Source organism: Scyliorhinus canicula, chromosome 19, assembly GCF_902713615.1.
Source record: "Scyliorhinus canicula chromosome 19, sScyCan1.1, whole genome shotgun sequence".
Taxonomy (NCBI): domain Eukaryota; kingdom Metazoa; phylum Chordata; class Chondrichthyes; order Carcharhiniformes; family Scyliorhinidae; genus Scyliorhinus; species Scyliorhinus canicula.
Window position 1 is genome coordinate 96961357 of NC_052164.1, and position 15942 is coordinate 96977298.

A 15942-nucleotide genomic window follows, 5' to 3' on the forward strand; every position below is an offset into this window, starting at 1 on the left:
ATGATCAATTTTGATAGAATCAACAAGCTGAAACAGTTTTCAGTACAGACGGGTTGGTAACCAAATGACACAAATTCAAGGCAATTGGCAAAAGAAGTGACATTTGGAAAACAATTTTGAAGCAGCAAGTAGCTATCACCCAAAATGCACTGTCTGAAAGGGTGGGGGAAGCAGATTCAACACTCACTTTCGCAAGGGAATTACTTGGAGAGAAAACATTTACAAGGCTGTAGAGAAAGATTAGGGGAGTGGGTGTGATTAAATAATTCTACCAAAGAGCCACACAGGCACAACACACCAAGAGAGCTCCTTCTATTCACTCACGGTAAGTCAGTCTAGTTAGATCTGGGAAAAGGCCCAATAAAGGCAAACTTAAGCCGCGGAAGGATCACGGCTGGTTCAAACAAGATGGTCGAACAACAAATGTTAAGTTCACCCACACTGATTGAGGTCATCTGAACCCCTTAGAAAAAATGTTCAGACTTAGTAGCCATCTCCGACGCTGCCCATTAATAACGGCACATGGCAGCCTTTATAAATGTAGGTGGCATTTAACAGGATGGGAGGGTTATCCAAGATAGAGAGAGACGAGGCCACAATATGATCTGCTGACAGGAAGGGTTATTTATTGAAAAACTGCTACAGGTTTCACAGAATCAGAATGACGCAGCACAGGAGGAGGTCAATTGGCCCATCATGTCTCTCTGGCTCTTTGAAAGAGATATTCAATTAGTACCCAAGTTCTGCTCTTCTCCAAGAGCTCCGAAATGTTCTTCTTTGCAAGTATATGTCCAATTCCCTTTTGGAAGTTACTGCTGAATTTGCTTTCACCACCCTTTCAGGCAGCACATTCCAGATCATAGCTCATGCTTAAAATACCGCTCCTCATCCAACCTCTGGCCCCGATTTGTTGTGCGACACTGGTAATCTGAAAGTTATTTACAGTTCAATTGGATGAACTGTATCCAGCATAATACCTGTCGCTGTCTAGGATAGAAAACTTGTTTTGACAAATGGAATGAAAGTTTCTCATTTGTCCACATCTTCATTGAACAAGTTTGACAAATCTCACTGTACACAGTGGAAGTTCGGGTCCACATTATAAAACTGCTGGAAAGCAATAAAAGGTGTTTGATGCAGAAGAGAGAAATGCCACATTCATACAGGAAGTTAGGATTGGAGCAAAGCTTATGTCTGCACAATTGACAATGTTTAGTGAAGAATGCACCAAAATATATTTCTGCTATTGCAACATTATAAATTTAGTCAAGATATTAAAATAATTTGAGTTAAAATATTTTTAAAACTTAATTACTTAAAAGTCTGAAAGAAAACACAAAAAATATAATAGGTCAGTAAACATTTGAAAGTGAAAGATTTGTGCAACGTTTCATTACAATGCATTCTAGCCTTCTTCTGTGTTGTATAATTGTGTGAAATAACCATCTTCAGGTACGCTCAGGATTCTGACCAGTTGAAAAATTCCACTGACTATACGAAAGGCCAAATCAAAAACTCCACATCAATAATAAACGAGCACCAATTTAATACAAATTTTCTCCTATCGCCCAGGAATCTGGAATTAGTAATTGCCATAAAATGTCGTATTTACATTGCTCAATTTCGTTTCCCACCCACCCCCCCAAAGTGCTTTCAGGTCCATTTATCCCCCTTGTTCTTGGAGTCAAGAGAACTTCATTGCAGTCTTAATGTAAGCCTACTTGTGACATCAACAAAGATTATTAAATTCCTTGGGCTGGATTCTCCGTTTGCCGACGGCAAAATCGTGAAACGCGATTGGGCGGAGAATAGCTTCAGACGCCGAAATCGCGGTGGACGCCGGCTTGACGCCAAATCAGGATGTTCCGGCAGTCCCAAAAATGCTGCATATGCGGCGCTCGCCACGCAGGCTGAAAGTACAGTAGGCATATCATTAGCGGGCCTGACAGCCGATGCTCCGGGGCCTCCACGATTCACCGCCTCAGATGGGCTGATTTCCTGACGGCGTTGTATACTTGTGCTTATAAAAATCGTGAACCTGGCGTCCTGGCTGCTGAGCGAGAGAGGAGGTAGGAAATGGTGTGGAGTCACTGCCGGCTGCCGGCCCGGACCACCCAGGGTCACACCCTGCCTCGCAGCCTCCAGTGAGGACAGTGCCAGCCAACGGTTCCCCTGGCAGCAGGGACGGGCGCCAGGACCGGAGGCACCGACGGGGCCGGATACCGACGGGGCAGGGGTGTGGACATGCATGGGTGGGGCCCGCAGTGCCAATCAAGGCCACCATGTAACCCATGGAAGCTGGTTGGGCACGGCAGTATGCACCATGCTAATATGTTGGCCTTTCACCCCCTGCAGAGAATGTCATTCGGACATCAACTCGCGTTGTTGGCAGCCGTGGTGATAGCCGCAACTCTGCAAGATGCCCTGCGGCAGCGTGAGCTGAGGCCACTCAGAGAGGAGGCGGAGACTGCAGCAGAGGAGCGGGCTGCAGAGGGGCAGGTGGCGGCCACACAGGCTGGAGGGCAGGCCACCCAACAAGCCAAGGAGGAGGTGCCATGGAGGCCCGCATGAGGCCCCACGTGTACCACGACCGCATGGCGTTAGAGGACCTGCCGGACCAGGCATGCAGACAGAGACTGCGGATCAGCAGAGGGTCTGTACGGCACACCTGGCACCGCAGGGGTATGCAGGAGGGCACCACTCCCAGTGAACGTCAAGGTGATGGTTGCGCTGAACCGCTGTGCGATGGGGTCGCTCCAGTCGCCAAGTTGGGACCTGTCCGGGATTTCTCAGGCATTGACGCAAAGGTGCATCCGTGCCATCACGGAGGCCCTAGATGCCCACGCGGTCCAGTACATACAGTAAAATGTGGACTGCGCCGAGCAGGATGCCCGGGCAGCGTGATTCACGGCCATCGCCGGGATGCCCCAGGTCCAGGGGGTGATAAGACAGGATACATGTCGCCCAACGGCCACCTGCGGATAACAGGCCGCTATACACAAACAGGAAAGGCTACCACTCCATGTACAGCTGATGTGCGACCAACAGATGCGCATGACGCACACCTGACGCACGCCTTCGTAGTGGCCTGCTGCGTCCTCCACAATATAGCCCAGCAGAGGGGCAATGTGCTAGGGGAGGATGAGGAGGAAGGTCAGGCCTCATCCGATGAGGAGGATGCAGGAAAAGAGGACAACTGAGCAGGACATGGAGCCTAGGCAGGCACAGGAGGCAGCACAACGCCATTGCCAGTGCTAGCGCACACGGGACGCTCTCATCGCCTCACGTTTCACCGACGGGGTGTTTGGGGGAGGGGGGGGGGTTGCTGGCCAGGGGCACAGGCACCAACATCCCAGACCCAAAACCCCCCACCTCCCACACCAGCAAACAACCTGCATGCATACCCCCCCTCCACAACACATACGACGAGTTGGGGGCACTGGTTTGGCAGTGACAGCGGGTCTGGTCCATGGGATGGAGGATAATGACAAGCCACTCTGCGATGAGCTCCATGCTCCACATCATTGACAATGTCTGACTCATGCCCACAATAGCACCTTGGTGATCCCTGCATGCGAGCTGGCCAGTCCATCACACTGTCCCATCAAATCCACCCAAGGTCCACCCATGGGGCCTGCACTGGTCCCCCCCCCCCCCCCCCCCGACCATCCCTGACCGTCCCATCCTGTCCCCTCCCCCCGCCACCCCCACACCCATCAGACAGAGCACCAAGGCAGGTTTCAACAGTATTAATAGGTGTTTATTGTGAACAAATAGACCAGTTTGCGCCCTAGCCCTATACCGGTGCCCTGTACCCGTGCTAACTTTACTGGTGTCTAACGTTCTGGCCTTACGGGCCCTAGCACTATGCCTAGGTGGTTCCCCAGACGGTACAGGAGTGGAGACGGCCTGCTGTAACTCCTGCCCTGCAACAAGGGCACACGTCTCCTGGGGCGACCGAGCTTGGATAGGCCTGGCTGCTGCTCAGCCATCCCAGGTGGCGTGGTGCAGCCCTGTTCTGTACGCTGCCCACCAGATGCACCAGGGACAAGAAGGGGATGTTCTGGCCACTCTCCTGCAGGGGTTACCAAATCGGGCCCCAGCACCTCCTCCTCTCTCGGGGCGACCGATGGCCCCCGGGCCACTCCATTCCGCGGGGGTGCGAGCGGAGCCACCCTCCGAGGCCCTTCCCCACCCCCTCCCACACACACCCACCTGGCGCTGCCAGTGCTGGAGGCCCTCTCTGGTCTGGTCCAGGGCCGGCACATTTGCGGCCATGGAGTACTGGGAGTGGACCATCTCCGTCCGAGACTGTGCCACCACCCTGAACCCCTGTGCCACATCAGCCAGTGACAGGACCATGTCCCTCTGGGTTTGGGACACCTCCCTCTGGGCCACGCTGAGGAGCGCCACTGCAATGTTCAGGTGGCTCTGGCACATGGCTGCCTGAGAGAAGGCAGCCCTGTCCTGGGCCTCTGCCCCCACCTGCACAGAATGCTGCAGGCCTTGCACAAGCTGACCTATCTGATGCCATCGCCCCCATCGCAGACGCCACCCGCGAGGTGTCGGCCTGCGTGGCACACATGACTGGCACCACCCCCTGGTCCTGCACACAGATGGACTCCTCCACCTGCGCCTGCAGGTGCTGGAAGCCAGCCATCATCCCCTTTTGTAGTCCCTGGCTGTCTGACTGCACCTGCAATGTGGCAGGGACTGGATGTTCTAGGAGCCCATCTGGGCGGCAGCTGGTTCCTGGGGCTGTCCTGCCCTCCGACCACCCAGCCCCTGGGCCGCTCCTACCTCCACCTGCTCTACCGGCTTCGATGTATGTTGCACACCAGATAGTGTCCCAGGAGCCTCTTCACTAATGTGCCCAACCGAGGTGATAGCCTCTGTGATGGTGGAGGGTGTTGGAGACAGCAGTGGCGGAAAGTCCATGACCTCCTCCGACCCTAACTCCGGGTCTCCTGAGTCTCGGGCTGAGGGCTGGTGTTCATGCTGCTCTGCCCGTCAGTGTTCGGCCATCTGGGGGGCACGGGCTCTGGCACACGCTGGGGACGGGGGGCTCTGGTTAAACCGGCCCCATCTCCAGCAGGTCCTGTAAGACACAAGACGACGTGTATGGTGAGGTCTGAGGGGCGTGCGGGGGTTGTGTGCCCAAACGTGTCATGGGGATCCGCAATTAAGCGGGGTCTCACTTGCTCGCCCGTCGCCGACCTCCGCATTGGCAACCTCCATTTCCTCCACGTCCAGTGCCCTTTGCTCGGGCATGGTGAGGGCCCGCAGGTCTGGTGGTCCCGCTCCAGTCTTCTCCAGCTCCCGGCGGTTGTGCGTGGCCTTCTCCTGGCGCCTTCTCTTGGGGGGGGGGGGGGGGGGGGCTGCCCTGAGGAGGTTGTGTGGATGCCATGTTCGGACGATGTTGCCCACAGTGCTGACTGCGTCTGCCACCTGCGCCCAGGCACGGCAGGCGGCGGCCTTCCTCCCGGGCTGGGGTAAAGGGTCATCCTCCACGGCGTCCAGGAGGGTCTCCAGCTCAGCGTCCCTGAACTGTGGCGCTACTCTCCTTGCAGCCACTGTGTTGGCTGGGACAGTGTGCGTGGGGGGGGATGGATTGTTTAAGTGCGGCTGCAGCGCATGAGCCCCATGTGCGCCAATCACGGACCCGCCGAATCCCACGATATTTCACATGGAACCGGTTGTGTTCCACATGGCGATGGTGCTAGCCGATTTAGAGTTGCTGAATTGGTGCACCAGTTGCACTGTTTTTGTGGTCGTAATACACCACTGTTTCTATGCCAGCGTCAGCACTTAGTCTCAAAATCAAAGAATCCTGCCCATTAATTCTGAAAACACACCCACAAAACTAGCCATTCAAAGTTAGCCCCACTTGAGTCCATCTTGCTCTCACTGCTATACATATGTTCTATTACTGTCTCAGAGTTGCAAATATCATAGAAGGTCCAGTTCCTGCTATGAAATGAAATTCTGTGTAAGACAAATAAATCATGCAAATCTTATTTGCATTTCTATAGCACTTTTAATATCATAAAATGTACCAAAGAACTCCGCAAACAAAATATGACACTGTGCCACATAAAGAGGTATTAGGACAGGTGATCAAAAGCTTGGACAAAGTGATGGGTTTCAAGGAGCATCTTAAAGTACGAGGGTTGAAAGATGGAACGGTTCAGAAAGGGAACTCAGTGGCACAGGGGACTAGACAGCTGAAGGGATAAGTTTGCACTCAACGTCCATGGAGCTACAATACCCAAAATGCATGGAAACTTGTGTCATTTGTCAACCATCAAGGAGTTCTGGCAAAAAAAGTGATATCTGAAAATAAATCTAATTATTTCAGCACTTCATACAGAGCAAATCATGAAGTTAAAACTTCAAATATTGCAGTTTTATTTCGAATGAGGGGACTGGAACTATAATAGTCAAGGAGTCTTAACTGCTCAGGTGGGCCAAGGTGGTTGAAATCATAGATGATGGTTATTGGAGATTAGCTGAGAGGAAAACATCTCTTTGATGCCAACCATTGGGCAGCAAGGTAGAGAAAGAATATCTTTGATAATCATCGAAGCGACCAAGAAATACGAAGAGGACATAAAAGCAACGGGAGGATGGAAGACATCCTCAATATTACAAATCCACTGCAGGAATATAGCAAAAAAAAACATTTACATTGAGAGGCAGAAGGGAAGGTCTAAAAAAAAATAGGTGCACCTAAAAAAAGTGTTGTAAAATTGCTGGTAAACAATATTACAAACACTGTAATACCGAGTGTTGTTCCAAGATAATTAATGAGTCTGACATTGTTTCCTCGAAGTCAAACCCTTCACATTACCATCACTTACCTCCTCTAGCACTACAGCCTGTCAAGGTCTGTGTCCTTCCCCAATTCTGGCCTCTTAAAATTCCTGAATTCTTTTGCATCGCAACTGCCAACAGTTGCTTCAGGAGTATAGATTCCCCCAAGTGATTGCATTCCCTCCCAATACCTTTCCACCTCCCCCTCCTCCTTTACCACGTTCCTTAAAACTTATCTCTTTGCAGACTTCCGGTGGCGGCCATGGTGTGCATGGTCGCGCATTTGGCAGTTTCCGTTAGAGGCTATTTCTTTGGACTTTTCCCCCCCGTTTGTAGGGTGGACGTATTGTAGGACTGGCTGGAGAAAAGTTAGATCCACTGGTGGGGCTGGTGGATGAACGCACCAAAATTGGGCTGAAAAGAAGGGAGCAGTTGGAGCAAGAAAATCATTGTGCGCCACCGGTCAAGATAGCGGAGGGTAAAGGGTCAGCATTGCCTGCCCAGCCGTTGACGGAGCAATTGATGGACTTTTTATATATATAAATGCCTGAATCAAAACATTTTAAAAAATTTAAATCTTATCTCTTTATTCAGCTTTTGCTCATCTGCCCCAATATCTGTGTGTGTGTCTGATGATGCTCCGGTGAAGCTCTTTGGGTCATCGTATTTGTTAATGTGCTATAGAAATGCAAAGTTGTTGTTGGTGATAAATTACTTCAGTCATTCATGAATTATAATTAGCAAGCAGCATTTTGAGGGATTACGGTAAAGATTTAAAGCCACAGTTCAGAACATGAGTTACCCATTGAGAAATGCAACAGAATATGTAGCTTTTTAAAATGTATTTCTTCCAATTGTTTTCATGTCATTATTGTATCTATTGATTTGCAGAGAATTTGAACACACCTCTCAATTTACTTTCTATTTTCAGCCCCTGGTCGCACATTTTTCAAAGGAATTCTTTTTAGCCTATGAAGAATCAGTTCCAAGCATTGTGTGATGTCAAAATGTCTTTGTGATTCTGTTCCATGCTAGTCATGTGGTTACCAGGGACCAATGGAAGATCTCATGTGACAAAATCCTGCAAACCAGTAATAGTGCTAAAGACTAATCAGCAGTGGTTACCATGGAAATCATGTGGTTGCCAGGGGTCATGAAGCCATTGCTGCCAACTGAAGTCGACCAGATCCTTGTTCCCACCTAGTTCACCTTTCCCAGCATTTCCAGAGCCCTGCCAATCAAACATAGAACAATTGGCTCAATTGTGTGCTTACCATGACCAACGAGATTCCTCGAAAGTGGCAGAAGCACCGAATCACTAATAACTAATGAATGCACTGGAAGGGAACATTGTGTCATGTGGTTTTCTAATTTGAATAATTAGGATTTTTATTAATACACCTTTCTTTTAATCCAAATTTCCCTGTTAAAAACTATATTTTATTCATTACATTGAGAGTCATTGTCAAGACCAACATTTGTTTGCCTTTTCTAACTGCCCTCGAGAAGGTAATGACTTGTTGTAAGGTACAGTTCCATTGCTGCTGCCCTCCGGTCATTTGCCCAAGTGGCTATAATTCATGTGAATCCCCGTAGAAAACAATAGGAAATTTGGCCACCGAATGAATCACAGATGAATCCAAATCTAATCTCCCCCAACATCACATGTGCACTTTCAAAACAGTGGGCTGATTAGGAGAAAATCCACACAAGTTCCCCAGGAGATACCAGGGACAAACCTGTGACCTCAATACAGCACAGGAACAGAATGCAACAGAATTAATTGTTTCGAACAATAAATATATTATTGCTAAATGTCCAGGGAATGTTCAAGTATAGAACGACAAAATCTGTATTTGTAATCAGCTAGGGTCAGGGTCGTGAATTTAAATGGACAGGCCCACCATTTATATACATTACTGAAATCACCTAACAATACAGTTGTTATAGATGTGTCCTCTCTAATCGGCCTGATTAACAAAAACAAATAAATTTGATTTATATAGTACCTTTAGTGCCCAGGCAGCTGAAGGTATGACTGCCAAATAAGCTCTACCTATTAGCACTCCCCACTCAGTGTTTTAACCCCTCCATACAAACCAGTTTTGCCTTCTCAACCTCAAGGGGCCATACTACACAGCATAACCTGGATGCATTTATAGAAATGCAATGAACAAGTAGATTAAGGCCATATTACCCAATTATCGTGTACACTAAAATATAACGATTGTATTATTTAATTTTCTGCTAGAAGTTGATAGTCAGGATATTAATGATCTTTCCTTTGGATTTTGCAAGTGGGTTTCCAGAAAACACTCTTTTCACCCATTTCTCAAAAGTGAGTTATTGCCTCGATTAAAGTTATGTTGTGTAAATAATCTATCGTAACATGCTGGGTTTGATGTCATGTGATTTGTCTAAATAGTTCAAACACCTTTTAAATATTGTGCTCACAGGACCGGTCAGAAATAAAAATTAAACTTTCACACACATCATGTATTTGCATATGAAAGCAAAATACTGAGGATGCTGGAAGTACAAAATAAAAGCGAAAATGCTGAAAATACTCAGCCGGTCAGGAGCTTCCGGGCATTGTCAATATCCATTCCTCAGAATTAAGCATACCACAAACCAAGAGGAACTTTTTGTGTTTGCCCATGGGTTGTCAAATTTGCCCTTGAGGAGATGGTGGTAAGCCACCTTCTTGATCTGTTGAAGTCCATGTGGTGTACGCACACCCATATTGCTGTTATAGAGAATAGTTTGAGGATTTTAACAGCTACACAGTTCCAAGTCAGAACGATGTGTACTTGGAGGAGGAACTTGCAGTTGGTGGTGTTCCCAAGGCATTTGATGCCCTTGCCCTTCTAAGTGGTAGGCAAAACAGGTTTGGAAGGTATTGTCAAAGGAGCCATGGCGAATTGTAACAGTGCATCTTGTAGATGGCACAAACTGGTGCCACTCTGCGGTAGTGGTTAAGGGAGTGAATGTTTAAGGTGGTGGAAGGGGTGCAGATCAAACAGGTGCTTTAATTTGGATGGTTATGAACTTCCTGTGTACTGTTGGAGCTGCACTCATTCAGGCTCTTGAAGGCAATTTCATTGTAATCCTGAGTTGTGCCTTGGAAATGGTGGCAGGCTTTGGGAACCCAGGTGGCATCTCAGATCAGCAACTTATTGACAGGAGGAGCAGCCTCAAACAATTGAATGGCATTTTCTTGTTCCCAACTCTTATGTACCTAAAATTCCCATTATTTTTCGTTAAATTTAGAGTACCCAATTTCTTTTTTTCCCAATTAAGGGGCAACTTAGCATGGCCAATCCACCTACCCTACACATCTTTGGGTTGTGGGGGTGAGACCCATTCAAACATGGGGAGAATGTGCAAACTCCACACGGACAGTAACGCGGGGTTGGGATCGATCCCCGGTCCTCAGCGCTGTGAGGCAGCAGTGCTAACCACTGTGCCGCCATGCAGTCCAAATTCCCACTCTTTGACCATATCTTATAGCCACGCTATTTATATCACAGGTCCAGTTAAATTTCTGGTCAATCCCAGTGCTGTGAAAAAGTGAGGGGAGAAGGGGGCTGGAAATATTTTTTGGGGGGGGGGGGGGGGGGGGGGGGGAGAAAAGAGTGTTGGTGGGCGTGGTGGAAAGGCATGATTATGCTGAGTTGGAGGTGTGATGGGGTGAGGATAATGATCATGGGGTTGGTGTTGGGTTGGGCATGGCGTACTGACCATAGTGGAGCTGGAGGAAATGGTAGATGACGGAGTTGGGGTTATGATAGTGATGGGATTATGGTTGATGGGTGTTGGGGTGGGGGATTGTGTTGAAGTTGGGGGTTGATGGTAATGCAGTGACAGATGGGTTGGGTTTGATGCTGATACTATCAAGAGGGTGGGGTTCACGGTGACGGGGAGGTACAGAAGCCTTGGGGGGGGGGAGCGGGGTGGTGGGGGTGACGGGTTCCAGGGTGGGGAGGGGGGTGGTGTCGGGGGGGGGGGGCGTCGAGGTTCGGGGGGGGGGGGGTCGGGGGCCGAGGGGCGGGGGGGGATCGGGGGCCTGGTGTCGGGTCAAACGGGGGGGGGGGGGGGTCCGACGGGTTGGGGGCTGTCAGGGTCCAACGAGGGGGGGGGGGTGTCGGGGTCCAACGGGGGGGGGGGGGGGGGAGGGGTCCGATTGGGGGGGGGTGTCGGGGTCCAATGGGGGGGGGTTTCGGGGTCCGACGGGGTGGGGGTGGCGGGGTCCGACGGGGTGGGGGGTGGGGGTATCGGGGTCCGAACACCAAACGGGCTGTTGTTGAATGTTGGGGGAGGGGGTGATGGTTTGGGGTTTGATGGGGGGGGTGTTGGGGTTTGAGGGGGGTGTTGGGGTTTGAGGGGGGGGTGTTGGGGTTTGAGGGGGGGGTGTTGGGGTTTGAGGGGGGGGTGTTGGGGTTTGAGGGGGGGGTGTTGGGGTTTGAGGGGGGGGTGTGGGGGTTGGGGGGGGGGTGTTGGGTTTGAGGGGGGGGTGTTGGGGTTGGGGGGGGTGTTGGGGTTTGAGGGGGGGGTGTTGGGGTTGGGGGGGGGGTGTTGGGGTTGAGGGGGGGTGTTGGGGTTTGAGGGGGGGGTGTTGGGGTTTGACGGGGGGGGTGGTTGGGGTTTGACGGGGGGGTGTTGGGGTTTGACGGGGGGGTGTTGGGGTTTGACGGGGGGGTGTTGGGGTTTGACGGGGGGGTGTTGGGGTTTGACGGGGGGGTGTTGGGGTTTGACGGGGGGGTGTTGGGGTTTGACGGGGGGGTGTTGGGGTTCGACGGGGGGGTGTTGGGGTTCGACGGGGGGGTGTTGGGGTTCGACGGGGGGGTGTTGGGGTTCGACGGGGGGGGGTGTTGGGGTTGACGGGGGGGGTGTTGGGGTTTGACGGGGGGGGTGTTGGGGTTTGACGGGGGGGTGTTGGGGTTTGACGGGGGGGTGTTGGGGTTTGACGGGGGGTGTTGGGGTTTGACGGGGGGTGTTGGGGTTTGACGGGGGTGTTGGGGTTTGACGGGGGTGTTGGGTTTGACGGGGGGTGTTGGGGTTTGACGGGGGGTGTTGGGGTTTGACGGGGGGTGTTGGGGTTTGACGGGGGTGTTGGGGTTTGACGGGGGGTGTTGGGGTTTGACGGGGGGTGTTGGGGTTTGACGGGGGGTGTTGGGGTTTGACGGGGGGTGTTGGGGTTGACGGGGGGTGTTGGGGTTTGACGGGGGGTGTTGGGGTTTGACGGGGGGTGTTGGGGTTTGACGGGGGGGTGTTGGGGTTTGACGGGGGGTGTTGGGGTTTGACGGGGGGTGTTGGGGTTTGACGGGGGGTGTTGGGGTTTGACGGGGGGTGTTGGGGTTTGACGGGGGGTGTTGGGGTTTGACGGGGGTGTTGGGGTTTGACGGGGGGTGTTGGGGTTTGACGGGGGGTGTTGGGGTTTGACGGGGGGTGTTGGGGTTTGACGGGGGGTGTTGGGGTTTGACGGGGGGTGTTGGGGTTTGACGGGGGGTGTTGGGGTTTGACGGGGGGTGTTGGGGTTTGACGGGGGGTGTTGGGGTTTGACGGGGGGTGTTGGGGTTTGACGGGGGGTGTGGGGTTTGACGGGGGGTGTTGGGGTTTGACGGGGGGTGTTGGGGTTTGACGGGGGGTGTTGGGGTTTGACGGGGGGTGTTGGGGTTTGACGGGGGGTGTTGGGGTTTGACGGGGGGTGTTGGGGTTTGATGGGGGGTGTTGGGGTGTGATGGGGGGTGTTGGGGTGTGATGGGGGGGTGTTGGGGTGTGATGGGGGGTGTTGGGGTGTGATGGGGGGTGTTGGGGTGTGATGGGGGGTGTTGGGGTGTGATGGGGGTGTTGGGGTGTGATGGGGTGTGATGGGGGTGTTGGGGTGTGATGGGGGGTGTTGGGGTGTGATGGGGTGTGATGGGGGTGTTGGGGTGTGATGGGGGGTGTTGGGGTGTGATGGGGGGTGGTGATTGGGGTTGGGGGTGATGATTGGGGTTGGGGGTGATGATTGGGGTTGGGGGGATGATTGGGGTTGGGGGTGATGATTGGGGTGGGGGTGATTATTGGGGTTGGGGGTGATGATGGGGGTTGGGGTGATGATTGGGGTTGGGGTGATGATTGGGGTTGGGGGTGATGATTGGGGTTGGGGTGCTATGGATTTGGTTTGGGGGTGATGATGGGGGTGGGGGTGATGATTGGGGTTGGGGGTGATGATTGGGGTTGGGGGGTGATGATTGGGGTTGGGGGGTGAGGTTTGGGGTGGGGGTGATGATTGGGTTGGGGTGATGATTGGGGTTGGGGTGATGTTGGGGTTGGGGGTGATGATTGGGGTTGGGGGTGATGATTGGGGTTGGGGGTGATGATTGGGGTTGGGGGTGATGATTGGGGTTGGGGGTGATGATTGGGGTTGGGGGTGATGATTGGGGTTGGGGGTGATGATTGGGGTTGGGGGTGATGATTGGGGTTGGGGGTGATGATTGGGGTTGGGGGTGATGATTGGGGTTGGGGGTGATGATTGGGGTTGGGGGTGATGATTGGGGTTGGGGGTGATGATTGGGGTTGGGGGTGATGATTGGGGTTGGGGGTGATGATTGGGGTTGGGGGTGATGATTGGGGTTGGGGGTGATGATTGGGGTTGGGGGTGATGATTGGGGTTGGGGGTGATGATTGGGGTTGGGGGTGATGATTGGGGTTGGGGGTGATGATTGGGGTTGGGGGTGATGATTGGGGTTGGGGGTGATGATTGGGGTTGGGGCTGATGATTGGGGTTGGGGGTGATGATTGGGGTTGGGGGTGATGATTGGGGTTGGGGGTGATGATTGGGGTTGGGGGTGATGATTGGGGTTGGGGGTGATGATTGGGGTTGGGGGTGATGATTGGGGTTGGGGGTGATGATTGGGGTTGGGGGTGATGATTGGGGTTGGGGGTGATGATTGGGGTTGGGGGTGATGATTGGGGTTGGGGGTGATGATTGGGGTTGGGGGTGATGATTGGGGTTGGGGGTGATGATTGGGGTTGGGGGTGATGATTGGGGTTGGGGGTGATGATTGGGGTTGGGGGTGATGATTGGGGTTGGGGGTGATGATTGGGGTTGGGGGTGATGATTGGGGTTGGGGGTGATGATTGGGGTTGGGGCTGATGATTGGGGTTGGGGGTGATGATTGGGGTTGGGGGTGATGATTGGGGTTGGGGGTGATGATTGGGGTTGGGGGTGATGATTGGGGTTGGGGGTGATGATTGGGGTTGGGGGTGATGATTGGGGTTGGGGGTGATGATTGGGGTTGGGGGTGATGATTGGGGTTGGGGGTGATGATTGGGGTTGGGGGTGATGATTGGGGTTGGGGGTGATGATTGGGGTTGGGGTGATGATTGGGGTTGGGGTGATGATTGGGGTTGGGGTGATGATTGGGGTTGGGGTGATGATTGGGGTTGGGGTGATGATTGGGGTTGGGGTGATGATTGGGGTTGGGGTGATGATTGGGGTTGGGGTGATGATTGGGGTTGGGGGTGATGATTGGGGATGGGGGTGATGATTGGGGATGGGGGTGATGATTGGGGATGGGGGTGATGATTGGGGTTGGGGGTGATGATTGGGGTTGGGGCTGATGATTGGGGTTGGGGCTGATGATTGGGGTTGGGGCTGATGATTGGGGTTGGGGCTGATGATTGGGGTTGGGGCTGATGATTGGGGTTGGGGCTGATGATTGGGGTTGGGGCTGATGATTGGGGTTGGGGCTGATGATTGGGGTTGGGGCTGATGATTGGGGTTGGGGCTGATGATTGGGGTTGGGGCTGATGATTGGGGTTGGGGCTGATGATTGGGGTTGGGGCTGATGATTGGGGTTGGGGATGATGATTGGGGTTGGGGATGATGATTGGGGTTGGGGATGATGATTGGGGTTGGGGATGATGATTGGGGTTGGGGATGATGATTGGGGTTGGGGATGATGATTGGGGTTGGGGATGATGATTGGGGTTGGGGATGATGATTGGGGTTGGGGGTGATGATTGGGGTTGGGGGTGATGATTGGGGTTGGGGGTGATGATTGGGGTTGGGGGTGATGATTGGGGTTGGGGGTGATGATTGGGGTTGGGGGTGATGATTGGGGTTGGGGGTGATGATTGGGGTTGGGGGTGATGATTGGGGTTGGGGGTGATGATTGGGGTTGGGGGTGATGATTGGGGTTGGGGGTGATGATTGGGGTTGGGGGGTGATGATTGGGGTTTGGGGGGTGATGGATGGGGGGGTGATGATTGGAGTTGGGTTTGTGGGGGGGGTGGGGGGGGGGGGGGTGATGGGTTGAAGCGGCCGCTCCGCCTCTCCTCCCGCCGCCATTGCCGCCGCCATAGCAACCGGCCGCTTACCTGAGCAGCCCAGCCCGCAGTGCCTTCAGGCGCCTGGAAACCGCCTCCGTTCAGAGGCCACCGCTCCCCGGGCGCGGTCAGACATGCCCGCCAGCCGCCGCTTTATCGCTTCACTGGATCACATTAAAAACACAGAACACAAACACCACTTCCGGCGCCACGGTTGACTCTGAGCCGCGTCGCGTCCCGCCCCCGGAAGCCCCTCCCGGACTGCCCGATTGGCCGCGGGGACTAGCCATTCAGCGGAGAGCTGGATCCCGACTGGCCAGGTCGGCCGTCAGTCAAGCCCGCCCGTGTCCCGCCCCTTCAAACGCGACGCGGTGCGCACGCGCATCAGTGCCGTACCGTCCGCCGGGAGTTGTAGTCTTTCCAGCTCAGACTAGACAATCTGCAGACAGGAGAGGGAGGAGTGTTTTTGGGGGGCGGGGGGAATAGAACTGAGGAGCAAAGAGATTTCAGCACGAGTGGGTCCAGATATGACCCTGACTGCCTCATTGCTGGCAAACCTTTCAAAAGCACGAATGAATATGCAAAGCATTTAGAGGGATTTATTTAAATGCAATAGCAATAGCAGATTATATCATTTCCAAAGATTTTGTGAATGTGTGTGTGAGTAGGGGGGATGCAGAGCAGACTTCTAAAACGTTCCCAGCAATAAGACGAGGAACTACAAGACCCAGAGGGCCTTACCAACCTTGCTCCCCCCCCCCCCCCCCCTTTGCTTTTCCCAGCGTCATTCCTGTATTTTACTCTATCCACAAT

General features: G+C 53.1%; 1 protein-coding gene across 10 annotated transcripts in view; it reads right to left on the reverse strand.

Moving 5' to 3' along the window:
- Positions 1-15382, reverse strand: part of LOC119954478 (centrosomal protein of 164 kDa-like) — a 261857-nt gene extending 246475 nt beyond the window's left edge. For 7 of the 10 annotated variants that reach the window (XM_038779755.1, XM_038779752.1, XM_038779751.1 and 4 more), the window contains exons 1-2: positions 15181-15382; positions 7939-8044 (exon numbers count right to left, since the gene is read on the reverse strand). The gene's annotated coding sequence lies outside the window, so the exon portion shown is untranslated. Of the gene's footprint in view, positions 1-7719; positions 7912-7938; positions 8045-15180 lie in introns of those variants that run through there. The other 3 variants (XM_038779748.1, XM_038779747.1, XM_038779749.1) reach the window with 2 other exon arrangements.
- Between the last annotated feature and the right edge of the window lie 560 nt (positions 15383-15942).